This window comes from Harpia harpyja, chromosome 16 (assembly GCF_026419915.1).
Source record: "Harpia harpyja isolate bHarHar1 chromosome 16, bHarHar1 primary haplotype, whole genome shotgun sequence".
Lineage (NCBI taxonomy): Eukaryota > Metazoa > Chordata > Aves > Accipitriformes > Accipitridae > Harpia > Harpia harpyja.
Genome location: NC_068955.1, coordinates 7,067,006 through 7,085,917, shown reverse-complemented (window position 1 = coordinate 7,085,917; position 18,912 = coordinate 7,067,006). Strand labels below are relative to the sequence as shown.

Genomic DNA, 18,912 nt, shown 5'->3' with positions numbered 1-18,912 from the left:
TACACACCAGTCCTGCAAGCCACCATCCCCAGGACAAAGGAAACAACTAAATGTGGGCGCTGCTCTGCCATTGGAGCCTTCTGCTCAGAGCAGATTCTGTGAGAGGAAGATGGGGAAAGTCCACATAGGTTTAGATCTGTAGTAGGGATGCTGGCAGACAGGTTTTCTTTGTGCATGGATGTCTTATTTCAGAGGTTTGCCTGCTCTGCCTTGGGATGCAATGAAGATCTTTCACATTTTTTAATTTGAAAAATGAAATCAGGAGGAAGACCCTCTCACTTGGCTTGAATTAATGTGCTGGTTAAAGTGTTCAGCTACAATGAGGGAAGCTCAGATGAGATCTGATTTTCTCCATCCAGGTGAGCATCCTAATAACCTGGCAGGTTGGATGTGGATCATAACCCTCTCCACATTGGGAACTGGATCTATCTAATGTAAACGGTTAGTTATTAGTTGGAGGAAAAAATCACCTGGGGTTTTCCATGTATCATAACAACCAGCAAGAACCAGGCTGTCACACACACAGGACCAGCTAAGCCTGACTCTGCAGGGGACTTCCTGGGAGCCTCTGTCATGGATTTCTTTCCAGATCTGAAAAAAACATGATCAGAACTGGGCTATTACTGCACAAAGTTCTGTTTGTGTGAATCCCAATTTTCTTGCTCTCCGGTGCTCAGGAGAGCACAGCTGCTTTTCTCCTCTGTGCCCACGAACACACCAAGTGTCCAAGCTTGGGGACAGGCAAGCCACACTGATCTTCACCTCACAGCACAGAGTGTCCTGTCCTACATTTTCTCTGTATAAAAATGCAAACTTTCAAAACTGTGATTATTTTTTAAAGAATTTTTGGTTTACAACTACTTTAAGTTCATTCTCCAGTGTAGCATTTTGTCAAGGGTATAAAATTAGCCAACAGATTATGTTTGGTTATTTTATTGAGCAGAGAAAGAGAAATTAAATACTAGGTAGTCTCTCTCTTTGCCTCTAGATTGCCTCTTCTGTCACATGAAGTAAGAAGGACAAATCTTGGCGCTTTGTTTTAGTTTAGACTTTTGGGGGGGGAAGTGGAAAGAGAAAAGCATTTTCTGCACCTGAGCTCCCATGGCCTAGGCAAAACTGGAGCCAGTCTTGGCCCACACAGCAGCTCGGTGATGCTTCAACAATTTGCTATTATACCAGCTTTTGTGAACTTAGGGCTTGTGTATCTGTGCACATCATGCTCCTTTTGGAGGATGAAGCTTTTAAAACTCGTCTGCTCACCCTTTTTAAGTTTCCCATTATAACTCCTCAAAGCAGTGTTAAACAATACGAAAAAGCTGCTACAGTCACCTTCTGCAGCCCCCTAGACACCCCAAACAAGGAAAAAAATCGCAAAACCTTAATGTAAAATCAATGCTTCAAACTCAGGGGGTCTGGAAAAGAAACATGGAGCAGCAGCACTACCTGAAAAAGTGTGTTTGAGCTGTGAAGTGCATATGGTGGCCAAATAAAAGGGTACATTTCTATCAGTGCATTTCTGAAGCGCTTGATGATTTATTTCTAGATGCAGAAAGGCAGGACAGGCACACAGTGAATTTCAAGGCAGAAAAGGGCTGTTGTAAATCGGGTTGTTGTTTTTCTTATCTTCTAAAAAGAAGCCCACAGAGGTTAATTTAAACAGCGAGGTATGTTTCCCTCTCTCAATTTTCTTCTCTCCCTCGTGGCTTTATGGCAGAACTTATGTTATTGCTTACCTCCAAGGCAGGAGAACAGAAAAGGACTTCTGCTGGAGATCAGCCAATGCTCTATGCTGGATATCCGCAGAAGACGGAGAAAATCTTTGAGCTTTAGGTGATGTCCAGATGTTTTTGCATCTGCTTTGGCATCTTTGAGTGGCTTTGGCATCTGACGTGGTGTGCGCATTCAGGAAAGCAATCCAGACATACCATGCTCCAAGCTGCTTAGCCTTGCAGATGCCTAAACTTGACTAGAGGCCATGTAGCACCTAAAATATCCCTGGGTGCTCACATTCAGGCACCCAAACATGCTCAGAAATACCCCAAGCTTTGGAGCTGGACACTTTGCTCACATCTAATCTATGTCTTGATCCAAAGGGAAGGCATCTGCTCGAACACCACCCACTAGGCATGGGAAGCCCCCAAATTCAGCATGAAGCACAAAACCTGCTCTCTGATATGGATAGGAGCTGTATGAGAAATGCTGATGGGCAGTCACTTTCTTCCCAGAATAAGTTTTATGATGTTATCTTGGACTAGAGGTTTGCCGTTCCCCTTAGACACCTGCTCCTGCTCCCCTCACCTCCCACAAGGAAAGGCAGGAGACATCACCTTTTTGGTGGAGACTGTCATGCAAGATTGTGCCAGAACACAGCCATGACCGTCTTTGGCCACTTCTGCAGGCTGTATTAGGTTTTGCAATAAAAATCTCACCTGCACACCCACAAAGGAGAACAGAGAGTCCACGGCAGGCAGGGGAAGCAAATAACACCCTGCTCAGCTACTCCCAGGCCCATCCCAGGAGCCATCAGCCCATCCCAGGCCCATCTCCACAAACCCAGAGTAGCACAGGGCACAATGGCAGGTGGAGACCGAAATTATGGGCTCAGAGGAAGGGACACCCTGCCTGGCTCCTCCCAGGGCTGTCCCAGGAGAGCTACAGCCCCAGGGTACAGTTGTGAAATCCATTGAGATGAGTCAAGTGGAGTTCCTTTGGGACTGAGGGGGTGTGGGACATGCAGGATGCAGGGGAAGGGCAATTGGGGGTTGTGCAAGACTTACAACAGGATGTTTAGGGAAGGAACCACAGTTGGGGAAGGGAGGGATCAAGATGGTTTGGGGAGGAATGTATGTGGTAAAATACAGGGATAAGGAGATAAAAAGGGCCATCCCTGTGTAAAGAGTGCTGATCAGTACACTTATGCAGCCATGCCCTGGTGCATGATGAGTGCAGTCTGTCCTATCTTCTATTAAACTTCATTTCTAACTATTTTCCTGGAGGAGGGATCTGTTCTGCATGCCTGTGTACGGGGTCTGGGTGCAGCAGCTGGACTGGGACTCGGGTCAGTGTGTAATCACTAGCAAACACCAAGCCGGACTAATTGGGAAGTAGGTGAAGGTCCTGGGAGCCAGTGGGGTGTGTGTGTGTCTCTCTACAGGTGAGACCAGAGCAAAAACTGGCTATCAGAGGGACTGGGGTGTCCTGGCCAGCTGCCAGAGAGGGGGGTATGTGGAGATGTTGGTCTGCGAGTGGGTCAGTACCAGCAACTGGAGTTGCTGCAGCTGAGGCTGCAGTGCTGCACAGGACTGCGGTCAACCGCAACACCTAAGCATTGGGGTTTCTTTGGTACAGTGTGATTTTAGAATGGCAAAACTGTTTTGGTAGCTCTGTATCACCCATTACAACCAACAGCTCTGAGACAGTGACATAAAAATTACATCCTTGGCCATCCATCCAGCAGATCTGAAACCATAACCTCCTCCAGAAAGCTGTATTCTGCCACCAGCTCAGAAGTTCTAAGCTTCTTTCCCTGACTCTGCTTAGATGTTTAAAAGACTAGCTTGGAAATATTTCTTTTATATATATTATTTTACAGTTTCAATTCAACAGAGAAAGCTCCTAAAATTTTCCTTCAAGGGCTTAAATCTAAGTAATTACAGGCTACAGTCACACAGTATATGCTGGCTCGTAGAGCTCTCTTCACTGCCAGAAAAGCAGGTCAATTATAAGCAATGAACCCACATTACCAGGAGAGAAAGCTGGTTTGAATTCTGGTCAATTAGTGCTAAAACTGCCTTGGAAGAGAAAGGTAAATTGAGCTAATAGAGCTATGCAGCAAGACCTACACATCTCAGCACTGAGCACGGACAGCAAAGGCTTAATTTCTGAGATGGCAGAAATTAATGATGTTTTGGCATAAAATCAACTTCAAACCTGCAGGGTGAAGTTGGTGAGGTTCCCATCCTGTCTCTTCTCACCTCCAACTTAGGGTCTCGATTAAAAAAACATGCCTACTTAGGGAGGGTGCTGAAACACATAATTAACTTTAAGGATGTTCTTACATACTTTCCCAGACCGAGGCTCGCGACAAAGTGTAAAGAGCTGCGGTGTGTAAGGGCTTGCTGGACTCCTGCCATTCCCATGACTGCCACAGCCAGGGAGGAAGAGGAGGAGGAGCAAGCATGAAGCAGGCTTCCTCGGGTGCTCCTTGCCGAGGGCTGGCTCTCAAATAGCCCAGAGACCTGGGACCAGTAGCTTGAGTCAGGGGGTTTGTGGGAATCCTCCACCACCCCCCCTGTTTTGAGCGTGGATTATTGGAAGTAACACAAGCTTCTAGGGAAAAGGTTAAAAAGAGATCATTAACTTGAAAACTTTGTTTTCTCCAGCTGGTAAATCTGCACATCACCTCCCAGAGGCCACATCAGTAGAAAGGAAGAGCCAGGCATCTCCCAGCTCTCTGTTCACTACTGCTCGTGCAAGGCACATACAGGTGAATTGTCCTTTCAGGGTTTATCATCCAAGATGGCAGCAACCAGTGGGATGCAGCAGCACAGCCAAGCCCAGAGGGATGACAGAGAGGGGAAACCGAGTAGGCAGTTCCCAGGACATGGAGGGAAAGCAGTGATGGAAAGCTGAGACTACTGCCCCAGATTGCCTCCTGCAAGCCAGGAAGGGGCTGTAGCTCCAGCGCTCCTCATGCCCTGTCCCATGTCACAGCAAGAGCACAAGAAGCAGACACATGGAACCTGGCTCTCAAGGGGCTATGCACCAGTGGCAGGGTCACTGGACTATTATTTTTAATCCCTGACTTGCCCCTTCGTGCCCAGGTATAAGGGGAACATCCTTCATAGCATGGTTGAGGTGGGAAGGCACTTCTAGTGATCATCTTGTCCAACCCCCTGCTCAAGCAGGGCCACCTAGAGCAGGTTGCCCAGGACAGTTATCTGACATTGAAGTGTGCCAGGGCTTCCCTGCCCCAGAGCTTGCTGGTACCAGGCAAGTCTGAGCATCACGAAGTGCCAGGCATCGACATGGAGAATCTGGTCCTAGGCATGCACCTCTGTACTATGATATGCACCATGCTGTGTTCACCACGTGAGTGCCGCCATGCCCTCACAAACCTTCATCCTTCCACTGCCAGAGCCAGGAGATGCTGGCATGGGCCAGACCAAGGAAAGCTGGAGGTCAGAGGCAAGAAGCACATGTTGGGTCCACCATATGCCAAGGCTGTCCCACAAACCAACACTGCCATATGAGAAGGTGCTGCGGTGGCTCTAGGTCCCAGCAAGTGCCCACAGGCAGAGATGCAGGCAGTGTGGCCAGGCTCTGCCCACAGCATCACCATGTCATGCCTCTGCCTCCCCTCTAAACAAAGCTCCTCTCCTTACGCAGCGCAGGACGGGACCCAACCGTGCACAACCTCATCAAGCATGAAATGTTAATGCCCACCAGATCATGAACTGGCACGACAGAAACCATGAGCAGGTCATTGCGCATCACTTCATAGATTTGCAGTGGCATAAAGCTGATTAAGAAAGAAAGGAATCAAGGAGTAAAGCTCTGCCTGGACACAAAGTGCAAATACAGGACACCCATTTGGTTAGACAAGGTTCATCCCATTTTCCTTCTCTGTGGATTTTGCTTGGGTCAACCCTAGCACAAAGTGGGGATTGTGAAAGCCCAGGAATACTCTGAGGTTGCTGGCAGCCAGTTTTATTGGCCTGCTCGCTCCTCCAGCTTTTCTTAAAAAGCTCAAAAGCAAAACAACTGCGGCTCAGACACGCAGTGATCCACCGAGCCCCACGTTTCTCTGTTTACAGGCAAACGGCTACAAAAACACCCTGTGTTGCTGGAAGACTCGACACCTTTTTTTTTCACTCCGCTAAATGGTATGGTGACCTTAAACGGCATGAGCGCTCTCAGAAGTGCCTCAGCTGACCCATTGCTTATCTGAGCAGCTCCCTAATCTCCCAGTCGGAGCTGCAGGACCTGCCCATGGACCTTACAGCTCTGCAGACATCTCCCCCGCTCATAGGCGCAGCAATTCAAAGACAGGTGCAAAGCAGAACATAATAGTGAGCATAAAAGGAAAAAAAAAATGCTTCCTTGCTAGGCAGGCAGTGTTTGACTTGCACATGTAAGACTATTTCTTAAGCAGCCTTGCTTTTTTATACCTCTCACAGAACAGATCTATGCCTAGTTTTATTAATAATAGACGTGTCTGTCTCTTTTTTAAATGTTATTAAGATCCACTCAAAGATTTTCCTTGGTAATGAATTCCGGGGCTTAATTATGCACTGCATTAACAGGCTTAGTGTTTTTAAATGTAATATCTAATCTCGTTAGAGGCCACGTGCTCTTGCATTTTCAGAGCAAGTTAAATAACAAAACTAGCGTATCCTGTATACCTTTACAGTATGGTTACTGTATTGATCAAATTACTGTGGACACACTGGATACATTGCCACTGTGATGCATCTTCAAAGTGAGTCAACCTTTCTAAGTGTTGCACCGATTTACAGAAATCCTTCACCTCCATCTCAATTAATGCCAACAAAACTGAAAACAATCTGTTGTTCCACGCTCATCTCAGTAACGCTCTCCGCATGGTTTAGGGAAAAAATGAGTTTATGCACTGACATTCTTCAAACAAATACTTCACGTTGGCTGTCATGCTACCACAACCAGTAGATGACAAAACGCTATTGCTTCCAGATCACTGTAGTATAAACCATGCTGTCATACCAGGGCTTCCCATGTCTAATAGCTTTCAGACAAGCTTTCCCCATAGTGTGAGCTGGGTTAATACACGTGCAGCTGGTTTTACACTGGCAAAAGGACAGTCACACACACGGAGAGGTTTCATGTCAGCCTCTCCCCCATGCTGTAACACCTAAATTTCTCATCAGCTTCCCCAGCACCATTATATGACAACCGGATCTAATACTGATGAAGATTAAATATGTGTATAGATTTCAGACTTGCTCTGCTAAATGCTACTCGTTGACTTTACCTGTACATAACCAGGTCCATACTAGCCTCCTGTTTTTAATATTCACATTCTAAAGACTATATTTTTTTTCTGTACCCAGAACAAATAAGAAAATGAACCTACCCACCTCACTGCTGGAAGATGCTATTTACTCACCTACTTAATTTTGCTTCTGTGGTGTAATAATAAGAAGAGAAGAAATAAGAAAACAATCAAGAAAAAATAAGGGCATTTTGTTTATCTGTGTCAACATGAAATTGAGCTGGTAAACATTGCTCTTAAAACTCAGGTATCTTTTTGAGTTTAAAAGTTACTTCATCCTCCAGGATTAAATGCATAACTATGGTCACATGGGATTAAAGCAAATCCAAAACACTAAAAAATGCTAACTACCTCATTGTCTGTGAGAAAATGTTTTTTTTTTTCATATAAACAACATAAGAATTGAGACTAAGCAAATAATATTATAATTGCCTCTATGGCTACAGAATAGAGCATAAGTCTGAAATATAACTCAAGACAACAATGCATACTTGAGATATATCTTGTTAAAAGTAAAAGGCTTCAACAGTCAAGAGCTCGCATGTTACGAACGTTAACAGCAGCATATAATTTTCCACATCAGGATTTCCACTACGTAATGCCCATTTCAGTTTAATGCACACACTTGATGCATCATATAGAAGCAAGTCCCTCATCTGTACACTTCTCTTAACAGCAAGACTGTTCACATTGACTGAAGGTGACCCATTACTCACAGATAATTTTAAAAAGCTGTGGTGCTTCATTTCTTCAAAACTCAAATATTGAAATGCATTAACAATTTGTGTGCCAATCCTGGGCCTCCATTAGGCCAAACTGTCCCAGTCCCCCGTCAATCCTCTTCGATAGCCCATACATTAGCAATATATATATGTAAGGATACCTTTTCCTCTGAATCTGACAGTGTATAGACATTCCTCTGCATATTTTTAGGTTTTGCATTTCTAAAATTTTCAAAGAATAATGAGCCCTTGAGCAAGCACAAATTGTTCTGGTACAAAATCCATGTATAGACAGAGAATTGTCTTGTTAAAATGCACACGGAAACATTTTGCAGAACATCTTTGAAAAAAATCCAGGAGAGAAACAATATATCACAAAATACAATGTATTCATGAGCTTGCTATGGATAAAGTGCAATTGCTGTGCTGTTGTTATTTTTCCAAATACATGCGAGTGTATTTAAATGAGTATGGATGAAAGACAATAAAATACAAAGAATGACATTTGAAAAAGAAGCTTGCCTTTCTCTGTTGGTGCTGTTTGTGGCTTCTTTGAATAGGACTGCTTTTGTTCTTTTTGAATATATACCTTATGGAGCATAACAACACTTTCCTAAGAAATAAATGTTTCAACCTGAATCTTCTAAATACCTTTCATTTGAAAACTGGAACACATAAATACCCCGGTGTTAGCCTAGTAAAATCTGAAGGACTTTCAGATGAACAAGATAGGGTAGAAGTTTCACCACAGAGCCACACACAAATGTACAACTAAACCTGTGGGCTTGTTCTTTTCCGTGATTAATCTTTGCAGGAAAACAGAGAGCTGATCTTTGCTGGATTAGACTCGGAGGCGCTTCACTGGCTGAAGACCAACAATACTGTGATTAAAAACGCTAACATATATTTTGGGATTACTCTGTTCAACTGCTAAGACAAGTTGCCATTACAATATCATTGGTTTATTGCTGTAGTCAGGATCTGGCCAAATAAAAGACGACCCTTTCCATACCTAAATGCTCGAATTTGGGATCTCAGAGATGCCCAACATGAAGTCCAGGCAGGACATGCAGCCAGAAAGATCTCACACACAATCTGATCAATTTTGAAGAACATAACCTTTGGAATCTTTCTGAATTAATACTCATTTCAACTTGAAAACCCCTGGGACAACTTTGTACACCAGCTTTCCAAGCAACTCAGTGTAGTATAGAGGAGCATCTTGGGAAAGATTCTAAAAATAGGCCCTCTGGTTACCACAGCAAAGTACCCAAACATGCATGGAAATATTTTAGTGCAAACAGAACCTGGATTTCACTTTTTTCTACCCCATTCCCAAGACCATAACCTGCCATGGTATGTTACAAGTACATATAATTAAAATTCAACATCTTTTCCCTGCACTGAGCTCCATCCATCTCTTACACCCACTTTGAACCTCATTTGCTCGCAGCTGCCTGGTGTTTCAATTCCGTCAAACAGGACTTTTCGTAACTCTGAATGAAAAAAACATCAACAACTTTCTAATTTTGGATCTGCGAACAAACCTTGGAGCCCGGGCACTCCCCAGGAGACTGAGACAACTGACGTTAATAGCTGCACTTTACTTTTTACAAACCTCCTCAGCCCTGGGATCTTGGTAAGCTTTGCAAATACCAAATAAGCATCTGGATTCCCCCGTGAAAAAGGCATTACTTATTATCAGAGCAAGATTAGTAGCCAGTGAGCAATTTCTGAGGGGTGGCAGAAGAATGATGTGTGGCTGGAGCAGGCTTTCAGCTCCCGAATACTGGCAAGAGACCTTCAACATCTTTTCTTGCTGTTCAGCTACAGCTCAAAAACAAATGGCATGCACATTTTGTAACAATTTCTGCTTCTCCAGAGATGAATGCTGCTCTCTCTGAAGGACCAATCTCAGCCATGCTGGAGAGCTCTCTCTTTTGCATCTTGACCAGGACTTTGCAGTACTGGGGGAGAAGCAGCAACAATGACCCAACTCCAGAAGCCGTGGCCCAAAAGCACATGCACTTGTTTTGGATACACTATCCTCTTCAGCTCATGCCAAGCAAAAGCCATCGAAATCAAGATGACTCCAGGTGAGCATTGATTCAGTTTTTGCAGCTCCTGGAGCCAACGGGGTAATAAGCAAGGCTGGCGATAGATGGGAAGCAGTCTTCTTCAGACAGAGCCCATGCAGAGATGAAGGTCAGAGCTGCAACCATCAGGCTGACTGAGATCCTGGACCACTACCCACCTCACTGCTGGAAGATGCTTTGTAACCACCTACTTATTTTCATTGCAACAGTCTACTAACACTTATCTGGTGAGAACTGAATGATGATCACTAATGCCAATCCCCTACAGACTCAAAGTGGCAGGAGCTGGCAACCTGCTCTTAAAAATGTGTGTTCTGGGCAAAACTGTGTAGGAAGGTGCATGGGAGGAATTCACCAGGATTATGCTCAAAGCAATACTCCAAAGGCTACAAAATTTAACCCCAGAAACTGTTACAACAAAATTTTCAATGCTTGCTTACTTAGCCTTCACACAGAATAAACAGCAGTCCAGTAAAAACACAGCCTTATCCTGGTAAGAAATCATCCACACATTTTAATGTGCCACCTGCATGTAACTGCGCAAATCTACAAGGCCCTAAATATAAACAGACAGCCCTTTCCTGGCTGTTAAAATGAACACTACCTCAGCTTGTTCTCCGAGCAAGCCAAAATTATAGCTGCTTGGAGATCAGAAACATTTTAGGGAGGGACACTTTCTGCCCTGCCCCCCCCCCCTTCTTTTTACAGTGTTTGTAGTTTTATGAATAAGGCATTCATTGTGCCCAAACCCCAAAGATATCCACCTTGGAAGGAGAGCTAAAATTAGTGTTAAGTATATTCCTGAAACTGTCAGAAGAAAAGATGGCTCGTGTGGGATGCTAGAGATTCGGCAGGCAAAACAACATCCCTGAAAAGGCTGGGTCCTGTGCTGCACCTCTTGTTGGAAACCCAATGGGTTTGCATACACCCCACATACACACTTGTTTACCTGTTCAAAAAACTTAGTTATTCCTGGGAAGTGCAGCAGTGTAAAGCGGTGCCAGCACATACATGCCTGACCAGGCAGCTTCTGGGAGCAGAGTAAGCATGAACATGCAACTATGTGAGCAATTTCCATTCCAGAAGACCCCAAATAATTTTAAAGGCAGTAAATATGGAGCTGACATCCCTTATTATGAAATATTAGGCAGGTCTGGATGGAGCATGACACGTTTATCAGCAAAGGATCAAGGGAAAGGCAAAAGAAACCTCCTTTTCACTCCCAATGACATTAGGGAGTGCATGGCCAGCGGTGCCTGGCTTCTGACCTGCTGCAGGAGGGAGGGATGGGTCAGTCACCTTGCACGTAAAAATCCAGAGCAACTGGGTAAGGAAAGCAATGCCTCCCTGATCGCCCTGGCTGGAGTGAAACCAGGTATATATGTGTGTGTAAATACATACACATGTACATATGCATATACCTATATATAACCTCAGCACGCACTCGGTACCCTGCCAGCCAAGGCCACGACGGCAGCAGCGCTGGCAGGCAGCACGTGTGGCACATACCCCTCCTTTCCCTTCCCAACCTTTGCTTACATTTCATCTAGTCTACTCTGATTCCAAGGTTTAATAAAATTTAATCCCAGCATGTCTTGAATTAATTAATTAGATCTCGTTCCAAGCCACCGTGCCAATTTCTGCAATTACACTGTTACTCACAGAAGAGTCAGAGACTGGCTGCATCCATCCTCCGAGCAGGAGCAGCCACAGGCCAACCAGGGGGTTGTGAGCCGAGTCACTAGGCAGCAAAGGGGTTATTTTCAAAGCACTTTGATTTTTCTCCTCCATTATTTCCCCACTAGAAGAACTCCTGCAGGTATGAACAGTCATATCATGAGGTCAGCCCCGCTCCACTCACAGTCCTCAGCAACAGAGTGGGAGTCCCATACCTGCAAATTCAGTCTTTATTCATCCAAATTGATGAGCTGGGACCAATGGGCTACCTGGTATCATCCAATCCATGTGCGCCAACTACAGCTCTTTTGCTCCCTCCCTATGCTTCTGAGCTTGCTTCCCTCTTCAAATCATCCTCAGTAAAGGACTTTTTATTCCCTGATACAAAGAAACCACAAAACTGTTTTTTTTCACCAGGAGCAAGCTGTGGGAATTCAGGAGAAATGGGGATATTTTGACAGGACAACAGCATTATTCCACATACTGATCTTCCCTGACAGATGATTTCCAAAAAAGAAGACATCCTACCAAACACTCCGTAGAGCATCCTCAAAGCACAACAGCCACACAGTCCTCCCAACATTTTTAGCGCTCTCTGCTCATCTTCTTCCCTGCCACAGCTAAAAGAAGAGCAATCTCAGGTGCTCAGTGGCCACAGTGACAAGCACAGCATAAACGAACACACATGGACCACAGAACAGGAGATATTTCCCACTGCATCGTTGTCTGCTTTGCACCATTTCCATGCAGTGTAATTAATTCTGATCTCAGATGAGTCTCATCAGTTTTGTCTGCTGCCAGTGTGCTGGGCAGGGACCCTGATGAAGTGCAGTTGTTTACAAACACGTTAAAGCGTATTTAAAACCCATTGTTCCTCGCTCCAGCTGCCCAAGTACTTTTTACTCAGCTCCTGGACTCGTACCAAAAATAAAAATGACAGATTGCCAAAAAGGACAGAGACGGAGGGGTGGATGGAGGGAGGGAGGGAGGGATGCGAAGTGGCTAGACAGCACAGCAGATGAATATATTATCCCACTGCCTCTGGGAACAGAGGTCAGAAGCCGGACCAGGCTGAAGAAACACACTGCAAGAAACACTTGTGAAATTAAAGGTCAGCAAGATAATGAGCTATAACTGCAGCCGAGCAAGAAGTATTTGCTGATGGAGCCTGCTCTGAGCTCTCACTGGAGTGTGGCTACCTGCTGCTCCCAGGGTGCAAAATCTCTTCCCTTCAATTAATGCTTGCTGATGAGACAAAAGGCCTGGCATGTCACAGCAGGGCAGTGGCTGCTGCTCTCCGGGAAGCTGTGCTCTTTCCCCGGCCGCTCTCATGTTCTTTCCAGGCCAACAGCTTCTCCCCAAGAAAAGGCTGTGGCTTCTGCATGGGCAGCACCACCACCTCCCCCAGCCCAGCCCCGGCCCAGTGGCTGTCCTGTGCTCGCGCAGGGAACGCTGCGGTGCTGCCCATCCTACACCACCGCGTTTTAGCTCTGAAAATAACCCGTGGCTGCAGATCTGCAACATGCCCTTGGCGCCGTGGACCTGGCTGCAGACAGCAGCAAGCCACCGTGGGATGTGCATCCCTATGGATAAAGCTGCACACTCTCAAGCAGTGAGCAGACAAACCCATTTTTCACTCAAGGACTCTGGTCATCTGTCGCATATCAGCCAACTGACTTCCAGTCCTTAAAATCCACCCAATGCTGGTGCCAGACCCTGGGTTGAGCCTCTACAACATGCTGGTGGCCAGTATCCATGCCCAGCAGTGCAGCACCTTCTTCTGGTGGGTTCTCTAAGAGCTCCGTGAACACTTATTCATTTCCACGAACTTCCCCAAAGTTGGGCAAGTGGCATCCCCAAGGAAGGTAAAACTTCATCAGCAAATGAAGCAACCTTGTGAAGGTTGCAAGGGGAAAAAGGCACAGCTGCAAGGGACAGGGAGAGCAGGCAAGGGAGGATGGGATTTGCGTACCTGCTGGTCATGTTGCTCAGCTACAAGGAAAGAGACCCAACAGTGGCTTCTGTTTCTAAATATTTTATATTAGGCAGCTGCTGGGTAAAGAACCAGAAAGAAAATCACAGCAGCAGGAGAGGCAACCTCCACCCTAGCACTGCAATCCACATCTACTGGGTTCAGAAAATTACAGCAAGCACCTGTACGGGAGCACAGGCTGCTCTGTCTGGGCAGCTACAAACAAAACCAGCTGCACACTGTAAGCAGAAATAAAATAAAAAACCCAAGATCAGCAGCCTGGATCAGTCCTTGCCCCTCAAAACATCTTTTTCAATGCTCAGTCACCGTATATCTGCCCTAGGAATTGCAAATCCCTGCGACTGTGTCACCTCAGCAGGGCATAAAACCTGCAGAAACCCCGGCAGAAAGCAAACCTTGAATCACAATGTCAGGCAGCATGGGCACAGGCTCAAGCCCTGAAGCACTGCGGCCACGGGCTCTGTGGTCCCCTGTGCTTCCCAAATCCCTGGAACAGGCACTGAAGTGAAGGCTGAGCCTCTTACCTGTGGACAAGCCGCTACAGGTTCATCTCTCTGATACTTCGAGGAGACTCAGGTGTTCATACGGTGACCTGGGAAAGGGAGCCTGGGGTAGAAAACATGAAACCTTAATGTAATGAGGCAGTTTTAAAGGTATGCCATTTATACCACAGACACAGTCACATCCTCTCCAACTGTGGTAGCAACTCAGATACTTTTCTACTTGCTCCCACTGAGACATCAGGGCTTTTCCTTACTTGCCCTTCCACTTCTTATCTGCAATCCCTTCTGCCACCATTTTGGCCTAATCTTTCAGACATTTTTCTCTATGCTGTCCTCTTCTCACATGGGACCTGGACATGAGAGCAAATAATTTTTGAAGAATATCGTTGCAGAGATTTTTCTTTACATGTGAAATGATTCATTTCCAGATGTACAAAGACAAGGCACAGGAGACTGGCTGGTGATGGGCTTTCAAGTTATCCTAAAATCAGACCCTGAATGCAAACTGGACCCTGTCCTGACTACTTCAGAGCTGGAAAATAAACACAAGCACTGCCCCGGGCTGCCTGCATGCCTGGCCCTGGCCCTGCCCCAGCCTGCAGCAGGGTGAGCTGCTCCGGGCACAGTCAGGGACTGATCATTCACTTCCAACCTCAGGATCCGTGGGGGCTAAGCCTTAATCGAAAACTAAAAATCACAACAGGTTATGGGAAAGTACCCAGGAAAAATAATGTCCAAAAGGCTGAGATTGGCTTAAAGCAGAGCTAAAGAATAAAGTTAGCCATAATGCATCCTGGATGCAGGAAAAAAAAAGGCAGCACAACGAAGCTGCCTTCGGGCACCGCTAATGAAAAGTGCCTTCAGCCCCAAGGGCAGTGGCCCCACAGATAGGGAGGACTGCAGCGGTGACCACAGGCGGCACCCCCGCCATGGCACGGAGCATCCTCCGTGGCCGACTGCGACCAGGCATGCAAATAAAGCAAGAGAAACAACTGTAGCCTGAAAATCAGCAGCATGCGGGAATAAAAAAAGCAGCTTTGCCCTTGCGTGACTCCTTTGAGCTGGAGATTTCTGGGCACTTTCTAGTCAGCCATTAATTCGCATAATCTCAGACAAGCAAGTGAGTGCTTAGCCCCATTTCACTGATGTGGAAACCGAGGCAGGGAGGGCTACAGCTTCACAGCCGTGGTTGGACAGGGCTGCACTGATGCCAATGCAGAGCCCACACAGTTCCCATGATCTGCTCTTGGCACCACGCTTCTTCCAGGTCCTTCAGATACACCCATCCATGGTTACTCTTATTGTCTCTTTAAATTCATTTTTCTCATTACGCAGGAGGAAATAACTACAGACAGGTCAGACTCTGAGGATTTAATGGAACTAACACTGTTAGGCCATCCAGCAATTCTTCGTAACATCTTCCCCACCATGCCTTCTGCTGCCAGCAATTAGATTAGATAATTTTAAATCGGTATCCTTATTAGTGGCTTCTCCTGAAAGCATGTTCGCACACACACGCAGATACAGAGCTAGTATGAAGTAACAGAAAACTCCATATGACGTTATTGCAAAAGCACATATGCGCACACATAAATGCAATAGCAGGACAGGACTGAATATGAACACTGAGAATACTTTAAATCATTGTGAACAAAAAGCTAAAGGCACTGGTGAAGATAAACCACCCTACTCAATAATGCTGGACAAATTAAAAAACATTTATATGTTAATCTTGCAACTGTCTTACAAGAAAATGTTGTTTTAATTTAACGAGGGTGAAAGTCCAGAAAGTGCTACAAAATCAGTTTAACAACCCATAGAGGTTGTGAGTAAATGTTGGTTTTAGCATCAGAACACAGCACCATGGACATGGCTCAATTAATTCCTGAAGCATGTGCGATAAACAAACATCCCATTTTCTGCTAAATTCTGTTAAGGGACTTTGTTGTCCCTTTCTCAAACATTAGTTTACCTAAGGTTTTGCAGAGATCTATAAAGTGCCAGCTCAGATCTCCGACCTGTTCTGTACCTGCCCCCACGCTGCTCCCGGAGAGCCAGCGGCGTTCATAAAACACCAGAAAACACTCACTGCTCTCTCATTCAACACATATAAAACTCCACGCCAGTAAATACAAAGACGGCTCATGGGTGCTCAATGATATTACAGAGCCCTGTATACCTGCCAGCTTCCAAAAGGGAAACAAGGAGACATCTATGCAGGTCTCCCTGCTATGGCTGGGCACTGCTGCCATGCATGCGTGCAAAAATCTGCCAAGCTCTGGCTGATCCAGAAAGATCCCACCCTGCATTATTTCTACACAGTCCTCAGCTCGTGTTTCTACTTTCTTTCCTTCTTTCCCTCTTCTTTCCTCCAAGCAGCAGTGTCCAGCAAGGAGGACAGTGGGTGACCCCAATCAACATCCAGGGGAAGTCAGACAGGTCCATGTCTCCATCTCTTCTCCCTCTTGGTTGGCATCACCCCTTTCTCACCCCTCCCAAAAGTGCAGGAATTACATAGCAGGCTGCCAAATGGGTGGAGCAAGTGAGGATCGAGAGCTCCCTGGGATGGGAGAGGGTGAAGAAGGGGCTGTATTGGGAGGGGGCTTGCATCTTCTAGTGTATCTTCAATTGGGAGCTGCAACTCCACAGGGACAAGTGCTCCTGCTCAGCAGGATTAGCCTGAGCAGGGTGCTGGAGACCAGTCGAATGGGAAAAAGGGTGGTGCTCCCCACAGTAAGCCTCTTGCAACTGTCCCTTTGTTCCAAAGGCCTCCTGATATACGCAGTGATACCATGACATGTGCTTGACAGCAGCATCATGAAGCATGCTGCAGGGCTCAGCAGTCCGAGCCGAGATGCACCACTCAACCCCAAATCCGATCGCTCCAGAGCCAAAAGCTGTGGGGCCACGTTCATGCAACATTGTTTTGGCAAGTCCTCCCTCCCCAGAAGCAGCAACGTGTAGACCAGGCAAAGAAACAAGCTAACATTGCCGTAATTGCTTCCAGTCTCCTAACAAGCCGGTTCAGCCCTTGCTCCATGACACAGTGCTGCACCATGCAGACCTGCTCTTTCATGACAGTTTTGCAGCGAGATAACGATCCCGACTCTCCTCACAAAGGTGAGCTGAGATTGGGGGTTGCAATCGCTGCAGTTGGGGCGACATGTTACTATGCTTTGCTGCTTCCCGCTCCCTGGTGCTTCCTTCTCCCGGCCACTTCTCTCCCCCTGGTAAACCCCCCCTGCTCGCTCAGTGGTGCCAAACTTCACCCCAGTCTGGGCTTTGCTGACCCCAGTTTGGGAGGGCACGTGCTGCCTGCGCTGCCACAGGCCGTGCCACAGCGCAGTGTAACCGGCTGCAGCTGCCAAACTGAGGTCCCCGGTCCCCCTGCTCCATCCTTCTGGTGACCGGTGCATTTAATTATGTGTCCGCGAGTGCACGTGCGGGCTCCTGCAGGCTCTGCTCAGGGAACGCATGGAAAATCTGGCTCCAGTACAGTGTTGCTCTATTTTACCTTCTTTACTGCTTGAAAAACATTTGGCCGTTGCTGGAGAGAGCCAGGCTAGACGCATACATTACAGCGCGCTCCAGAAATAGCACACGCTGGCTTGCACAATTTTGCAGCTAAAAAGGTTCCTTTCAGCTCAGCAGCCTGTTCCTGTCCATGGAGCAGCTCTGGAGAAGGCAAACCAGGGCTCCGGAGCCTGTGGCTTGGGATGAATCATTGCAGGAAGGTTTCATGACTTTGAACGCAGGTGAACAAAGCGTGAGTGGGTTTGATTTCCTCTCCCTCGCTGCCAGCTCCTGTGTACCTTATGCAAAGAGTGTAATGAGCTAATTTGTACGTTGGAGAAGAAGTTGTACGTCGAAGCTGAGTTGAGCTTTGGCCTGGCAAACGGAGCTGTCTTTGAGGACAAGCTTCCCACGAGCGCTGCCGTGCCAGCACATCACACTGCCTGCCTCAAAGGGAGGTCAGTCTGCAGAACCAACAAAGGTCAAGGCTTTTCTCTGGAAGCCACCACTTTGAGCAAAATAGAATGGTTTCTGGTACTACAGGCCATCCTCAATCCACAAAATAAGTACAATTTGTAGTTTGAGTTGGATTCAGACTGGTGATCTCCAGATGAAAAGGTATTTATTTCCTCAGGTAGGTTCTGAGGTCTCCAGTCAGCCGTAACAGGTAAGGGCATGTGTTGGAAAATCAAACTGATTTCTGGAATAGCGCATGTTCGCATCAAATTCTGATCTTTTTGGGACCCCATCTCTGAATATAGGCAAAGCATCCCCCACGGTTGTTCAGTGACTGTTCAGCACAGTCCATAATCAAGCATTAAGTCTCAAGTGCTAACAAGAGACCACCATCATGTACAAAACATGACCATTAAACACCCACCAGCATCCCAATCCATGTCTGTAGACAGCATTTTGCAACATAAACCCACTGGAAGTGCTAAAAACATTGAAAAGCGCTCATGCAAATTAAAAAGTATGGTTGATACCAGGAGGTATAAACCAACCAGTTGGTATTGAACATGTGCATCACATTCCCACACCCCATCCAAGAAGTCCAACACAGCACCACAGGCGTATCTGTCTTGCAGGACCTCCACAAGGGATCCACCATCAGTTAGAGGGATCCAGCTTAACCCATGCTTTCAGACTGCACAGATCCCTATTGCCCACACATCTATTACTCTAGGATTTCTAGACCTCCAACAATCTATTTGCAGCAGCTGGTTTTGGACTATCATGTAGCTAGAAATCCTAAACAAATATCCAAAGAATTTTTTTCCTCCATTCTCTCAACATAGCTTCTGGGTGGGAAAAAAGTCTAGAGTATCCTCGACATTGGTGTTTGCACTAAGTTAATCACAGAATCACAAGGTATTTT

The 18,912-nt window shown here is 46.3% G+C and overlaps 1 protein-coding gene across 7 annotated transcripts in view; it reads right to left on the bottom strand.

The window, feature by feature from the left end:
- The window catches only part of HIVEP3 (HIVEP zinc finger 3), a 276,534-nt gene that overhangs the window by 131,486 nt on the left and 126,136 nt on the right, over nt 1–18,912 (bottom strand). For all 7 annotated transcript variants that reach the window (XM_052811190.1, XM_052811191.1, XM_052811195.1 and 4 more), the window contains one exon: nt 14,043–14,124. The gene's annotated coding sequence lies outside the window, so the exon portion shown is untranslated. The remainder of the gene's footprint in view (nt 1–14,042; nt 14,125–18,912) is intronic.